General features: G+C 37.9%; 1 protein-coding gene and 1 pseudogene across 6 annotated transcripts in view; one reads left to right on the forward strand and one right to left on the reverse strand.

The window, feature by feature from the left end:
- LOC119507842 (solute carrier family 22 member 4-like) overlaps window positions 1–15,576 on the forward strand; it is an 846,933-nt gene that overhangs the window by 504,512 nt on the left and 326,845 nt on the right. The gene's annotated exons all lie outside the window — the stretch shown is intronic.
- Window positions 6,006–6,928, reverse strand: LOC119507840 (annotated as a pseudogene).

Genomic DNA, 15,576 nt, shown 5'->3' on the forward strand with positions numbered 1-15,576 from the left:
TACCCTTTAATCAACCAATTGCACTTCTTGGTATATACCTGGAAGATCTGAAAGCAGTGACATGAATAGATATCTGCACACCAATGTTCATAGCAGCATTATTCACAATTGCCAAGAGATGGAAACAACCCAAATGTCCTTCAACAGATGAGTGGATAAATAAAATATGGTATATACACATGATGGACTACTATGCATCAGTAAGAAAGAAAGATGTGAAACATATGACAACATGGATGAACCTTGAAGACATAATGCTGAGTAAAATAAGCCAGGCACAAAAAGAGAAATATTATATGCTACCACAAATGTGAACATTGAAAAATGTAAAACAAATAGTTTATAATGTAGAATGTAGGGGAACTAGCAATAGAGAGCAATTAAGGAAGGGGGAATGATAATCCATTAAGAACAGATAAGGTATTGTGGGTAAATTTAATGTTCTGGGAATGCCCAGGAATGACTATGGTCTGTTAATTTCTGATGGGTATAGTAGGACCAAGTTCACAGAAATGTTGCTATATTAGGTTACTTTCTTGGGGTAGAGTAGGAGCATGTTGGAAGTAAAGCAGTTATCTTAGGTTAGTTGTCTTTGTCTTACTCCCTTGTTATGATCTCTTTGAAATGTTCTTTTAATGTATGTTTTTGAAATTTTTGTAATTTTTGTAATTTTTTATACAGTTGATTTAAAAAAAGTTAAAAAAAAACAAGGAAAAAAATATACAGAGCCCCCTTGAGGAGCTGGTGGAGAATGCAGGGGTACTGGCCTGCCCAACCTTGATGGTTGCTAATGTGCTCACAGACATAGGGGACTGGAGGTTTGATGGGTTGAGCCCTCTACCACAGGATTTGCCCTTGGGAAGACTGTTGCTGCAAAGGAGAGGCTAGGCCTCCATATAATTTTGCCTAAGAGCCTCCTCCTGAATGCCTCTTTGTTGCTCAGATGTGGCCCTCTCTCTCTAGCTAAGCCAACTTCAAAGGTGAAATCACTGCCTTCCCTCCTACACAGGATCAGACACCCAGGGGAGTGAATCTCCCTGGCAACATGGAATATGACTCCTGGGGAGTACTGTAGACCTGGCATCATGGGATGGAGAATATCTTATTGACCAAAAGAGGGAAATGAAATAAGCTTCTGTGGCAGAGTGATTCCAAAAGGAGCCAAGAAGTCACTCTGGTGGGCACTCTTATGCGCAATATAGACAACACATTTTAGGTTCTACTGAATTGGGGTAGCTGGTGTTAGATACCTGAAACTATCAAACTACAACCCAGAACCCATGAATCTTGAAGATGATTGTATAAAAATGTAGCTTATGAGGGGTGACAATGTGATTGGGAAAGCCATATGGACCACACTCCCCTTTGTCTAGTTTATGGATGGATGAGTAGAAAAATGGGAGAAGGAAAAAACAGACAAAGGCACCCAGTGTTCTTTTTTACTTTAATTGCTCTTTTTCATTTTAATTATTATTCTTGTTATTTTTGTGTGTGTGGTAATGAAGGTGTCAGGGATTGATTTAGGTGATGAATGTACAACTATGTAATGGTACTGTGAACAATCAAATGTACAATTTGTTTTTTATGACTGCGTGGTATGTGAATATATCTCAAAAAATGTATATAAAAAAGACAAAGCATAGACTGGGAAAAAATACATATAAAGTACCAGATACTTGTGAAATATTTGATAAAATTCTTATATTCAAAATATATTAGGAACCTTAAAATTCAACAGTAAGAAATAACCCAATTAAAAATTGACAAAAGATTTGAACAGCTACCTCTTTGAAGAAAATATTAAACTAGAAACTAAGCCTATGAAAATATGCTGAACATAATATGTCATAAGAGAATTGCAAATTAAGAGAAATATATGACACCACTACATGCCTACCAGAAAGGCTAAAATAAAAAACCCTGCCAACACCAAATGCTAACAAGGATATGGAAAATTAAGTACTCTTTTTCCTTGTTCATTGTACTGCCACTTTGGAAGACATTCTGTCAGTTTCTTAAAGCCCAACATAAATTTTCCATACAATCAAGCAATTGTGTCCTAGATATTTACTCAAATGAGTTGAGAGCACATATCCACATAAAAACATGCACACCAATGTTTATAGAAGTTTTATTCATAATTGCCAAAGGTGTAAGCAATCAAAATGCCATTAGTAGGTAAATTCATAAACTGTGGGACATTGATACCTTGACTATTATTTTGCAATAACAAGTACTGAGTTATCAAGCTACAGAAAGTCATGAAGTAACCATAAATGTGTAGTGCTTTGTAAAAGAAGCCAGTCTGAAAAAGTGTCATATTGTTTGTTTCCAACTATTTGGCATACTTTTGGAAAAAACAAAATTATTAAGGCAGTTAAAAGAATAATGGTTTCCAGAAATTCAGGGTTATTACAGGAAGGATGAATTGATGGAGGACAAGATATTTTTATGGCAGTGAAACTTTTCTGTATAATATTTTTTTTCTTAAATTCAGTTTTATTGAAATACATTTGCATACCATACAATCATCCATGGTATACAATCCACTGTCCACAGTATGATAACATAGTTATGGGGTTCATCACCACAATCTATCTGTGAACATTTTCCTTACATCAGAAAGACCCAGAACAAGAATAAAAAATAGAAGTGAAAAAAGAACACCCAAATCATCCCCTATCCCCCCATCCCACCCCATTTGTCCTTTAGTTTTTATCCCCATTTTTCTACTCATCCATACACTAGATAAAGGGGGTGTGATCCACAAGGTCTTCACAATCACACTGTCACCCCTTGTAATCTACATTATTATATAATTGTCTTCAGGAGTCCATACTCCTGGGTTGGAGTTTGGTAGTTTCAGGTATTTACTTCTAGCTATTCCAATACATTAAAACCTAAGAGGTGTTATCTATATAGTGCATAAGAATGTCCACCAGAGTGACCTCTTGACTCCATTTGAAATCTCTCAGCCACTGAAACTATTTCATCTCGTTTTGCATCCCCCTTTTGGTCAAGAAGATACTCTCAGTCCCATGATGCCGGGTCCACATTCATCCCTGGGAGTCATATTCTGCATTGCCAGGGAGATTTACACCCCTGGGAGTCAGGTCCCATGTAGAGGGGAGGGCAGCGAGTTCACCTGTTGAGATGGCTCAGTTAGAGAGAGAGAGGGCCACACCTGAGCAACAAAGAGGTACTCAGGGGGAGACTCTTAGGCACAACTACATGCAAGTTTAGACTCTCCTTTGCGGTAACGAGCTTCATAAGGGCAAGTCCCATGATCGAGGGCTCAGCACATCAAACTGCCAGTCCCAATGTTTGTGACAAAATCAACACCAGTCCAGGTGAGGATGTCTGACACATCCACACCTTCCCCCAGATCCTTGGGGCTAGGGAGGGGGAGGCTGTAAATATATTTTTTATTATCTGCCCAAATTACTCTGGGATGTGTCACTATTTCACTCCAGCCTACACTAACCTACCGTATCTCACTTCCTATTCAAAGTTCCATGCAATTGTGGTGTTTGAACAAATCAACTGTAGAGTTGTACCATTTAGAAAATTTAGATCCTATACCAAATAGATATCTCTTCCCTATACCAAATAGATATCTCTTCTCACACGGAAGTTGAAGTTTTAAAACACAATCAGTTTCAACCTTTACCCTTTGCCTTGGCTTGCCCTGGTCTTAACCAGACCTGCTTCATTCATATCACTAATTGAAGTCTGGGCTCTTTTTCAGCTTTTTTTTTTTTTTTTTTTTTTTGACAGTGGCTGTGTGCACTCATACTGACATTCATATCTGCCGAGCTCTAGCTGTGCATTTCAGGTGTCTCAGAGATATGCATTGTTCCAGAGACCAATCAGGTTATACGCTAGGGGATCAGCATCTCAAAGTTTAGAGATAGGCCTTACAATTCAGGGATAGAGTTAACTGCTGTAAGAGCTTACAATCTAGGGACTATTACAATTATTATGTCCATGTTAGGCTATGTTCTAAGATTCAATTCTGAGTTTACACATTGTAGTTAGTCCATATTGGTGAGGCATCATCCCTCTCACCATGTTTTCTCCAACACTTTTACTCCTATATGTATATTTTCCTACAATTTTATTGAGTTATATTCACATACCATACATTTATCCACAGTGTACAATCAGTTGTTCATGGTATCATCATAAAGTTGTACATTTATCACCACAATCAGCACTTGAACATATTGATTACTACAAGAAAAATTGTTTTTTTTTAGTAATAAGAAAACAGTGATAAAAAGAAAAATAACATGTCATACAATTCTGTATAATATTTTAATGGTCAATTCATAACATTATGTATTTTCAAAAACTGATGAGACTGTAAAACACAAAGGGTGAACTCTAATTTAAACTATGGAGTTACTTAATAATAATCTATCAATATTGCTTCATCAGTCATAACTGATAAACCATACCAATGCCAGATAATAATAGGAGAAGTAGTGGGCACATAGTAAGGTGATTTGGGGAAGAAGCTGTTATTTCTGCAAGATTTTCTTTTTAACCTAAAATTGATCTGAAATATAATGTGTACTATATTTTAAAAAATGCACACACAATACACAGCAAAATCCCATAGAAGCATTATTTTTTCTCTTTATAGATAATTATGACCAAAACAAAGTCAATATAATGCACATAAAATAATTCTGGTAAGACACCAAATCTCTAAGTTGATGACATATAAGGCAAAGAAACCCCTTTCACATTTCAATGGTCAGTGAATCAACCAAAGATGAAAGTCAATTAAAACTGCATGACTTCTGCTATAACATCAATGTATTTCATAGTTTCTTTTCAAACTCAGAAAATAATAAAATAAAACAAAATTAACCTCACTCAAGGATAGATTAGAACTATGAATTCCAGGCATGAAGACACATAGGGACAAAAGGGTCTTATAGTCTCAAACTTCAGACTGGTGTCTTTCTGGAAATCTTATTTACCTGGGTGAGCATGATCTATCTTTGAGAATTAATCTCAGGTGCATCTCCCTCCATGATTTTGCCTCTGCTTTCTGTTTCTATCCTGAGACTTTTAATGGAGCTTGGCATACATAATTACTACCCTTTAGCATGTTGCATTATTTTTGCCTGCTCCATTCTGTACCTCATTCTGTACCTCATCGCTAGACAATAAATTCCCTTCTATTATCACAGGATAATTGTGGGATCACATAAAAGCCACAGAAGTTCATGGAAAATGTACTAGCTGTGTACATTACCCCAAATAGTCCTCCAATGGCACAGGAAGCACTTTTCATCAGAACACAAGTGCCACCATTCATGATTATCCCATAGTGCAAAGGAGAGCAGATGGCTATTAAGTTGTCAAATGACATGGCCATGAGGAAAAAAGTCATTAAAAGTAGCTGGAAAGCACACCCTAAAATGGAAATGGAATTGACATGAGTTAGGCTGCTGATGATAAATTTGGGGATTGGGACTGACAGTAGGAAGACATCCAAGATGACAAGTTCTTCAGGAAGAAGTACTTGTATGTATGAATTTCACCTTTGGTATCTTAATCCTTTTAATGGTACTATACCATTTATACCAACCCAAACATGTTTTCATTCATACACTGAATCATTCATTCATGATCTATGAGTAACATAGATAAAATGAGTTATTAAAATATAGGAAAGGAAAACATCATGGAACATAGAACCACTTCTTTCAGAGGGAGATATCACAGACATCATACAGACAGAGATGCTATTTCATAGAAGAGCACAAATGAAGGTCATGAAACCAATGTCGTAGTCTCACATAATGCAATTATCTGACCTTTGAATAAGTCACTTCAGCTCATGAGAATTAATTTCTTCATGGAAAAATCAATCATGATTCCACTGCTTTCTTTTCTTAGGTCTTTCCAAAGTTAAAAAAAAAGGCCATTCATGAGAATATTATTTGTGATCTGCAAGGCACTATATCACTGGCAGAGACTTGGAAGGGTTAAATGCTGTGAGCCTCTGGATTGTGTATTTTTGATAGCAATGCCATCAGAGCCTCTTTCATTTCCTTGTTCCTCAGGATGTAGATTGCTGTGTTGAATATTGGAGGGATCACCATGTAGATTACAGAAAGCTGCTTTTCAATATCTGAGGGTATATTTGAGGATGGCTTGAGATAAAACAAGCAGTTATGATAAAAATAGTAAAAGCTGTGAGATGGGTGAAGCATGTGGAGAAAGCTTTTGACTGACATTTTGGTAGGAATCTTCAGGAAAGTGGAGAAAATATAAATGTAAGATATCACTGTATAGATAAAACAAGACACACATACACAAATAGCAATTCCAGTACTTGCATAAACTACCACTAGTGTTTCAAAGAAGAAAATCCTTAATAATGAGGGAATATCACAGAATAATTGTGGGATCACATTAAAGCCACAGAAGTTCATGGAAAAGGTACTAGCTGTGTACATTACCCCAAATAGTCCTCCAGTGGCACAGGAAGCACTTTTCATCAGAACACAAGTGCCACCATTCATGATTACCCCATAGTGCAAAGGAGAGCAGATGGCTATGCAGTTGTCATATGACATGGCTGTGAGGAAAGAAGTTATTAAAAGTAGCTGGAAGGCACACCCTAAAATGGAAATGGAATTGACATGAGTTAGGCTGCTGATGATAAATTTGGGGATTGGGACTGACACAAGGAAGACATCCAAGGTTACAAGTTCCTCAGGAATAAGTACATGGGTGAACAGATTTGAAGTTCTAGGGTGAAGAGAGTGATGTTGATGATGAATTTACTCATTACAGCTGCGAGGTAAATCACTAGGAAGAGCACACCATGTAAGTAAACATGCAGTTCCAGAACATCAGAAAACACTAACAGGAGGAATACTGACATCAAGATGATATTTTCCATGCTCCTAAGGTGCTTTTCACTTCCTGAGAAGGCAAGGAGACATGCAAAGGATAAAATTAATCTATGCCATTGTCCAGTATTTCTGCACATTTACCTACCAAATTCTTTCTTCATTTTGTAAGGTAAAGAGATTTTACAACTAAGGTATGAAATCAGATAGCGTTACCAGAGGTTTCCCTGATGCTGTGGAATCAACCTCAACTGGCTATGAGATGGATATAACAACTAAATTAATCAGTTTTCTCTAATCACAGGGGCATTTGCATCACAAAATTATTGTGTCAGGCATCATGGCAAATCTTTTCTCTTTTGGAAAAATAATCCAAAGTTCTATGTCTTTAAAGTATGTTAGTATCCCTAACATTCAATCAGAGAAAAATATCAATTATCACATATTACTACAATTATGAACTCACATTTATGAATAATCCAACACAGGCAAATAAGTTTTTCTATCCTATGGACAAAGTTAAGAGAAGACAAAAAAATTATATGCTCAATGTTTGTATTATCTTGAGGTCATACAATTAAATCCTGAAGATCTCATTTAGTAAGGGAAAGAAATAATTGAATTACCTAGCAAAGTTCAACATCCATAGAATGTACTCATGTGTATTAGAGTCACATTATCAGGATGATTGCCTAGTAGTTGAATTTTTTAATAAAAATACTTGAGAGAAGATGGTGGTTAGGAGACACAGGGCAAAAAACATCTCCATGAAAAATACTAGATAAAAGACAGAAAGTGACCCAGAACACCAGTTCTAGTGATACACCAGCTGTACAAGTTCTTCTAAATCCACAGGAACTATGTACTTGGTGAAACTGGGAGTCTGAGTTCTGAAATGAGTGAGTGACTCTGCTGCATAACCAGCAGCCAAGCTGCAGTCTGGGGAAACCAGAGATTGGCCTTTGGAGTTGGAGTAGATTTAAAAATCCAAAAGCAGCTGTGGATATGGCAGTGAGAACCACACAGTGAAGCACAGTGGGAACTGCATCCCCACAACTATAGGCATGCCTCAATATCTGGCATGGATGATAGACTTTCACACACCTGCTGCTAATTTTCTCAGAGCTAGGAAGGCAGAGGTTAGCAAAAAGGGGAAAATAACCATGCCCCATAAGCCATATTCCTGGAAGGCTGGAATCACTCCTCCTTGGCACTGGCACCACAGCCCAGAAATATACCAAACCACCCAGTGTGACAGAAAGTGTTTCCAGCAACATGTGCACATGCCACAATATCTGGCATGAATGATAGCCTTTTGCACACCTGCAGCTAATTGTCCCAGGTGGAGGTGTGTGAAAAGGAGGAAAGTAACATGTCCCCTACAACCATCCTTACAGCAGGCCGGGAATGCCCTTACATGGCACTGCAGCCCAGCATATCAATAGGGAGAGGGTGCTCACTTGCGAAGTAGCACAGTCTTGCCTCAACAGAGGCCCTAGGAGGGCATGGCTGGGAAGAGAGACCCACTGGGACATCCAGGGACCATACACGATACCAAGGACTAGTGGGTCAGCAGAAGAGACAAAATGTGGTGAGACTGAACTGAAGGTATGGACACTTGCAACAGCTTCAAATATCCAGGAACACATGGGAGGTTTGATTATTAAAGCCATCCTCCCTCCATAAAGCTCAGACACACACCCAAAATTCAGGGCAGGCAGCAACAAACACACAGGCAAACTTGATTAACCAATTGGACCCTCACAAGATTCAGATCCACACTCACTACAAAGACAAAGTTGGGAGAACTCTCTTGAGGGGAATAGATGGCTCATTGATGCCAACTGCTGGTTAGACAGAGAAAGTGTACACTACCAAGCTGTAGATTTGCAAATTTGACATAAGTGTTTGAATAAGTCTACATATAATAAAAGAACCCTATCAAGTTAAGCAAATGTCAAGAGGCCAAAAACAACAGAATATTTTAAAGCATATTAAGAAATCAGATGATATGGATGACCCAAACCCAAAAACCAAATCAAAATAGCAGAGGAAACACAGTACTTGGAGCAGTTAATCAAAGAACCAAAGACAAACAACAAGAGAATGACACAGGATACAAAGGACATGAAGAAGATCCTAGAAGAGCATAAAGAAGAAATTGCAAGAGTAAATAAAAAATAGATGATCTTATGGAAATAAAAGTAAATGTCAACCAAATTTAAAAGTTTCTGGATCCTCACAGCACAAGAATAGAGGAAGCTGAACAGCAAATCAGTGACATCAAAGAAGAAAGAACAGAAAGTGAAAGAACAAAAGAAAGAATGGGGAAAAATTGAAAAAATCTAAATGGACCTCAGGGATATAATAGATAATATAAAACATCCAGATATAAGAGTATTGGTATCCCAGAAGGGGAAGAGAAGGGGTAAAGGTCTAGGAAGAGTATTCAAAGAAATTGTTGGGGAAAACTTCTCAAACTATCTAAACAACATAAATCACAAATCATAAATGCCCAGTGAACTCCAAATAAAATTAATCCAAATTAACCCAGTGGCAGAAAAATTCTGATAGATTTTCAAATATTGAAGAGGAGAAAGTTCTGAAAGCAGCATGAAGGGAGAAATTCACCAAATAAAAGGGAAACAACATAAGAAAAAGCCATGATTATTCAGTGGCCACCATGCAGGCAAGAAGGCAGTGATATGACATATATAAAATTCTAAGAGGGAAAAATTGCCAACCAAGAATACTTTACCCAGCACCCCTCTTCCTCAAATTTGAGGGAAAGCTTAAAATTTTCACAGACAACCAAATGCTGAGAGAATTTGCTAACAAGAGACCTGTCCTATGTGATATACTAAAGTATGCTCTACCAACAGGGAAACAAAGAAAGGAAAGACTGATATAGAAAAAGTTTCAGTAATAAAGAGATTCAGTATGGGTACATCAAAGGCCACTGAGAGAGAGAGGGAAAATATGTCTGACAAACATAAACCAAAGGATAGGATGGCTGATTCAAGAAATGCCTTCATGTTAATAATATTGAATGTAAATGCATTAATATCCCCAATTAAAAGACATAGATTGGCAAAATGGATAAAAATGTGAACCATAAATATGTTGCATAGAAGAAACTCATCTGAGACACAGAGACAAAAAGAAATTGAAAGTTAAAGGATTAAAAATGTAGTTCATGCAAGCTGCAGCCAAAAGAAAGGAGAAGCAATATTAATCTCAGATAAAATGGACGTTAAATGCAAGGATGTTATAAGAAACAAAGAAGGACACTACATACTAATAAAAGGGGAACTTCAACAAGAAGTAATAAAAATCATATAGGTTTATACACCCAATCAAAGTGCTACAAAATACATGAGACAAACACTGGCCAAATTAAAGGAAGCAATTGATGTTTCCACAATAATTGTGGGAGATTTCAACACATCATTCCCTCCTATAGATAGGTCAACCAGAGAGAAGACCAATAAGGAAATTGAAAACCTAAACAATCTGATGAATAACTTTTATTTAATGGACATATATAAAACATAACATCCCAAATCATCAGGATAGATATTCTTCTCTAGTACTCTTTGTAGTTTCTCCAGAATAGATCATATGCTGGGACATAAAACAAGCCTTAATAAATTAAAAAAAAAAAAACTGAAATTGTGTAAAATATTCTCTGACCACAATGGAATAAAATTAGAAATAAATAACCATCAAAGACATAGAAAATTCACAAATACCTGAACTTTAAACAACACACTCGTGAACATTCAGTGGGTTAAAGAAGAAATAGCAAGAGAAATTGCTAAATATACAGAAATAAATGAAAATTAGAATACAACATATAAAAACCTATGAGATTTTTATACCACCAAGGTGGTACCAAGGGGGAAATTATAGTACTAAATACATACATAAAATGTAAGGAAGAGCTAAAATCAAAGAACAAATGGAGTAACTGAAGAAGCTAGAAATGAACAGCAAACTAATCCTAAACCAAATAGAAGAAAATAAATAACAAGGATTAAAGCAGAAATAAATGACATAGAGAACAGCAAAAACAGTAGGCAGAATAAATAACATCAAAAGTTGGTTCTTAGAGATCAACATGATTGAAAAGCCCCTAGCTATGCTGACAAAATAAAAAAGAGAGGAGACACAAATAAGCAAAACAATGAATGAGAAAGATGACATTACTGTAAATCCTGAAAAAATTTAAAAATTATAAGAGGTTTCGAAGTCAATGTTGCATCCTTGGGACTTGAGAGAGCGGGAGTGTAACCCTTCCTAAGGGCCTTTGTGGCAGCCCTTTCCTCTCAAAATGCTTGGGTGAGTGCTCCAACATATCCACACATAGGGGAGACCACCTTTTCAGCCCCACCCTCCTCAAACATTGTGGCAGCTCCTGGATTCCCTTCCATCTCTGGGGCACATGCTCAACCCCTTCAGAACAGTGTGGTGGCAGCCAGGCTCTCCCCAATTCCTTGGGAATGTGCTCCACCGTCTTTGGGACCTGGGGTGGCAGAACATTTCCTGAGCATTGAGGTGGAAGGCCTGCCCTCAATCTCCAGGGCAAACTCCCCTTTTCCATGCATGTGGGCTGCTCCACTCTCCCAGTCTGAGGCCTCTTGACTCCAGACCTCAACCTCCATGGCTCTGTCTGAAGAAAATTTTCCTTCAATTTGCTCCTTGTCTGTCTCCTCCAGTCCAGACTGGCAGCATCTCTGTCTATAAAGATCTCACAAAAATTCTGTTGGCTTCCCATGAATCACACAAGGTTCAAAGCCATCAGACAATAGGACTTCCCACAAATCCTTTCTGCTTAACTCCTTTTCCAATCTTGGCTTGTACTGAAATGGTGGCTGGGTTCCATGTTTAGTTATAGCCTCATGTTGGGCTGTAGCTTCTGGGATTCCAACACCTGGAAGCCTGCAATTTTCCAAGCCATCAGCTTCTGTTTTCTTTGCACTGAAGAGTTCACTTCTAAGTTTATCTCTCTCCACTCGCATTTTACTATAAGCTGCAAGGAGATCCAGGGTACATCCTCCACATGTAGTCTGGAGATCCCCTCAGATAAGTATTCCAGGTTGTCACTTTCAAATTCTTCCTTTCATCTGACATCAGGACTCAATTTTACCAAATTCTCTGCCCCTATAAAACAAGGATCACCTTTCTTCCAGTTTGCAACAACACGTTCATCATTTCTGTTCAAGGCCTCATCAGAAGTATCTTTAGAGTCCATATTTCCACAAACAGTCTCTTCAAAGTAGTTTAGGCCTTTTCTATCAAGCTTATCACAATTCTTCCAGAATCTTCCCCTTACCCATTTAAAAAGTCATTCCAACATGTTTGGTATTTGCAAACTCAGTAGCAAAAGGACCCCACTTCTCCAGTACCAAAATCTGTTCTAGTTTGCTAATGCTGCTGGAATGTAAAACACAAGAGATGGATTGGCTTTGATAAAAGGGGGTTTATTTGGTTACACAGTTACAGTCTTTAGGCCATAAAGTGTCCAAGGTAACACATAAGCAATTGGGTACCTTCACTGGAAGATGGCCAATGGCATCTGGAAAACCCCTGTTAGCTTGGAAGGCACATGGCTGGTGTCTGCTCCAAAGTTCTGGTTTCAAAATGTCTTTCTCCCAGGACGTTCTTCTCTATACTGCAGTTCCTCAAAAATGTCACTCATAGTTGCACTTGGGATATTTGTCCTCTTTCAGCTTCTCTGGAGCAAGAGTCTGCTTCCAATGGCCATCTTCAAGCTGTCTCTCAACTGCAGCTCCTGTGTTTTCTTCAAAGTGTCCCTCTTGGCTGTAGCTCCTCTTCAAAATGTCACTCACAGCTGCACTGAGTTCTCTCTGCCTGTCAGCTCATCTATATGGCTCCAGTGATTAATTTAGACCCACCCTGAATGGGCGGGGCCACACCTCCATGGAAATTATGCAATCAGAGTCATCACCCGCAGTTGGGTGGGACATATCTCCATGGAAACATTCAAAGAATTACAATCTAATCAACACAGATATATCTGCCCACACAAGATTACATCAAAGATAATGGTGTTTTGGGGTACATAATACATTGAACCCAGCACACCCCTCATTTTCATTTAATTTTTGTCCCCATTTTTCTACTGATCTTTCAATTCACTTGATAAAGGGAGTGTGAGCCACAGGGTTTTCACAACCACACAGTCACACCAAGTAAGCTACATTGTTATACAATTGTCTTCACGAATCAAGGCTACTGGGTTGCAGTTCAACAGTTTCAGGAATTTCCATCTAGCTATTCCAATACACAAAAACTAAATAGGGATATCTATACAGTGCATAAGAATACCCTCTAGAATGACCTCTTGTCTCCATTTGAAGTATCTCAGCCACTGAAACTTTATTCATTTCATTTTATTTCCCCCTTTTGGTCAAGAATTCTTTTTCAATATCACAATGCTGGGTCCAGGTGTATCCCTGGGAGTCATGTCCCTTGTTGTCAGGGAGATTTAAACTCATTGGAGTCATGTCCAATGTAGCATGGAGGTCAGTGAGTTTATGTGCCATGTGGGCTGAGGGAAAGAGAGACCATATCTGAGCAACAAAAGAGGTTCTCTGGAGGTAACTCATGGACACAGTTATGAGTAGGCTTAGCCTCTACTTTTAGTAAAAGTTTTCATAAGGGCAAACCCCAAGATCAAGGCTTTGGCCTACTAAATTGGTAGTCCTCAATGCTTGTGAGAATATCAATAATTCCTCAGATGTGGAAGTTTAACATTTCCACATTTCCCCCCAATTCCTCAGGGGAACTCTGCAAACACATTTTTATTCTCTGCCCAAATTACTTTTGGATTTATCAAGATTTCACACTAACCTGTACAAACCAATCTGATCTCCCTTCCTATTCAAAGTTCCATGTAATTATGATGTTTGAATAAACTGGCCATACAAGTTAAATTATTTAGTTTGCTACAGAAAATATTGATACTTCCCCCCCAAAACATCTCTTCCTATGTGTTCATACAGAACTTGACATTTTAAAACACAGTTGTTATTATCCTCTACCTTTTTTCCTGTCCAGATCCACTTCCTTCTTCTCTTGAATTGAAGTCAGAACACTTTTCAACTATTTTAACAGTTGCTATGTGGTAATACTGACATTCATAGCTGCTGAAATGTAGCTCTGAATCTCAGGTGTCACACTGATACTCAAATTTCCAGGGACTGACCAGGTTATACCACAAAGAGCTCAGCATCTCATAATTTAGAGCTACCCATTACAGCTCATGAATAAATGTGGCTTCTGTGTGAGCTTCCAATCTAGGGTATTCACAATAAGCATCTACCTGATAATCTGTGTTCTAAGATTCAATTCTCAGGGTTTACACATTATAGTTTGTTGATATGAGTGAGGCTTTATAATGTTTGTCTTTTTCTTTCTGGCATATTTCACTCAAAATGCTGTCCTCAAGATCCATTCATCTAGTTGCATGTCTCAAATCCATTCCTTCTTGTAACTGCTCAATAGTCAAATGTATGCATAGACCATAATTCACCATTGTGTTCATCAATTGATGAACACTTAGGCCATTCCTTCCATGGCAAGTTGTGAATACTGCCACCACAAACATCAGAGTGAAAATGTCCATTTGTGTTCATGCTCTCAGTTCTTCCAAGTATACACCCAATAATGAGATTATAGAACCTTATGGCACCCACATACTTAGCTTCTTTGGAACCACCACACTGTTCTCCATATTTGCTTCACCAGTCTACTTCCCCACCAACAGTGAATAGGTACATCTCCACATTTTCTCCAGCATGTGTCCCTCTGTTTATATTTTCCCCTGCAATTTTTAATTAAATTTTTTCAGATATGTTCACAAACCATACAATCATCTATGGTATAAAATCAATTGTTCACAGTACCATTTTATAGTTGTGCATTCATCACCACAATCAATTTTTTAACATTATGATTACCTCAAAAATAAAAATAAAATTAAAAAGAACACCCAAAACATCCCATAACCCCATCATTCTGTATAATCAATATACTTTTTTCTCACTTTTCTTCTCATCTCTCTATCCACTGGATAAATGAAGTGCAAGCCAAAAGGTTTTCAAAATCATATGGTCACATAGTGTAAGCTATATAGTTATACAATCATCATCAAAAATCAAGGCTACTGGGTTGCAGTTCAACAGTTTCAGGTATTTCCTTCTAGTTATTCCAATACACTAAAAAGTAAAAATGGATATCTATATAACACATAACAGTAACCTCTAGAATGACCTCTTGATCCCATTTGAAGTATCTTAGCCACTTAACCCTTATTTTGTTTCATTTCTCTTCCCCCTTTTGGCCCAAGAAGGCTTTCTCAATCCTATGATGCCAGAGCCAAGCTCATCCCCATGAGTCATGTTTCATATTGCCAGGGAGATTTATAACCCTGGGAGTCTTGTCCAACATATGGTAGATGGCAGTGAATTTAACCGCCAAGTTGGCTTTAAGGGAGAGAGGCCACATCTGAGCAAAAACAGAGGTTCTCTGGGGTGACTCTTAGGCCCAGTTTTAAATAAGCTTAGCCTCTTCTTGCAGTAAAATATTTCATAAGAGCAATGCCCAATTAGGGTCTCAGCTTTCTAAATTTGTAGTCCCCAAAGCTTGTGAGAATATCAGTAATTCCCCACTG

The sequence above is a fragment of the Choloepus didactylus genome, chromosome 13, assembly GCF_015220235.1.
Source record: "Choloepus didactylus isolate mChoDid1 chromosome 13, mChoDid1.pri, whole genome shotgun sequence".
NCBI classification, from domain to species: domain Eukaryota; kingdom Metazoa; phylum Chordata; class Mammalia; order Pilosa; family Megalonychidae; genus Choloepus; species Choloepus didactylus.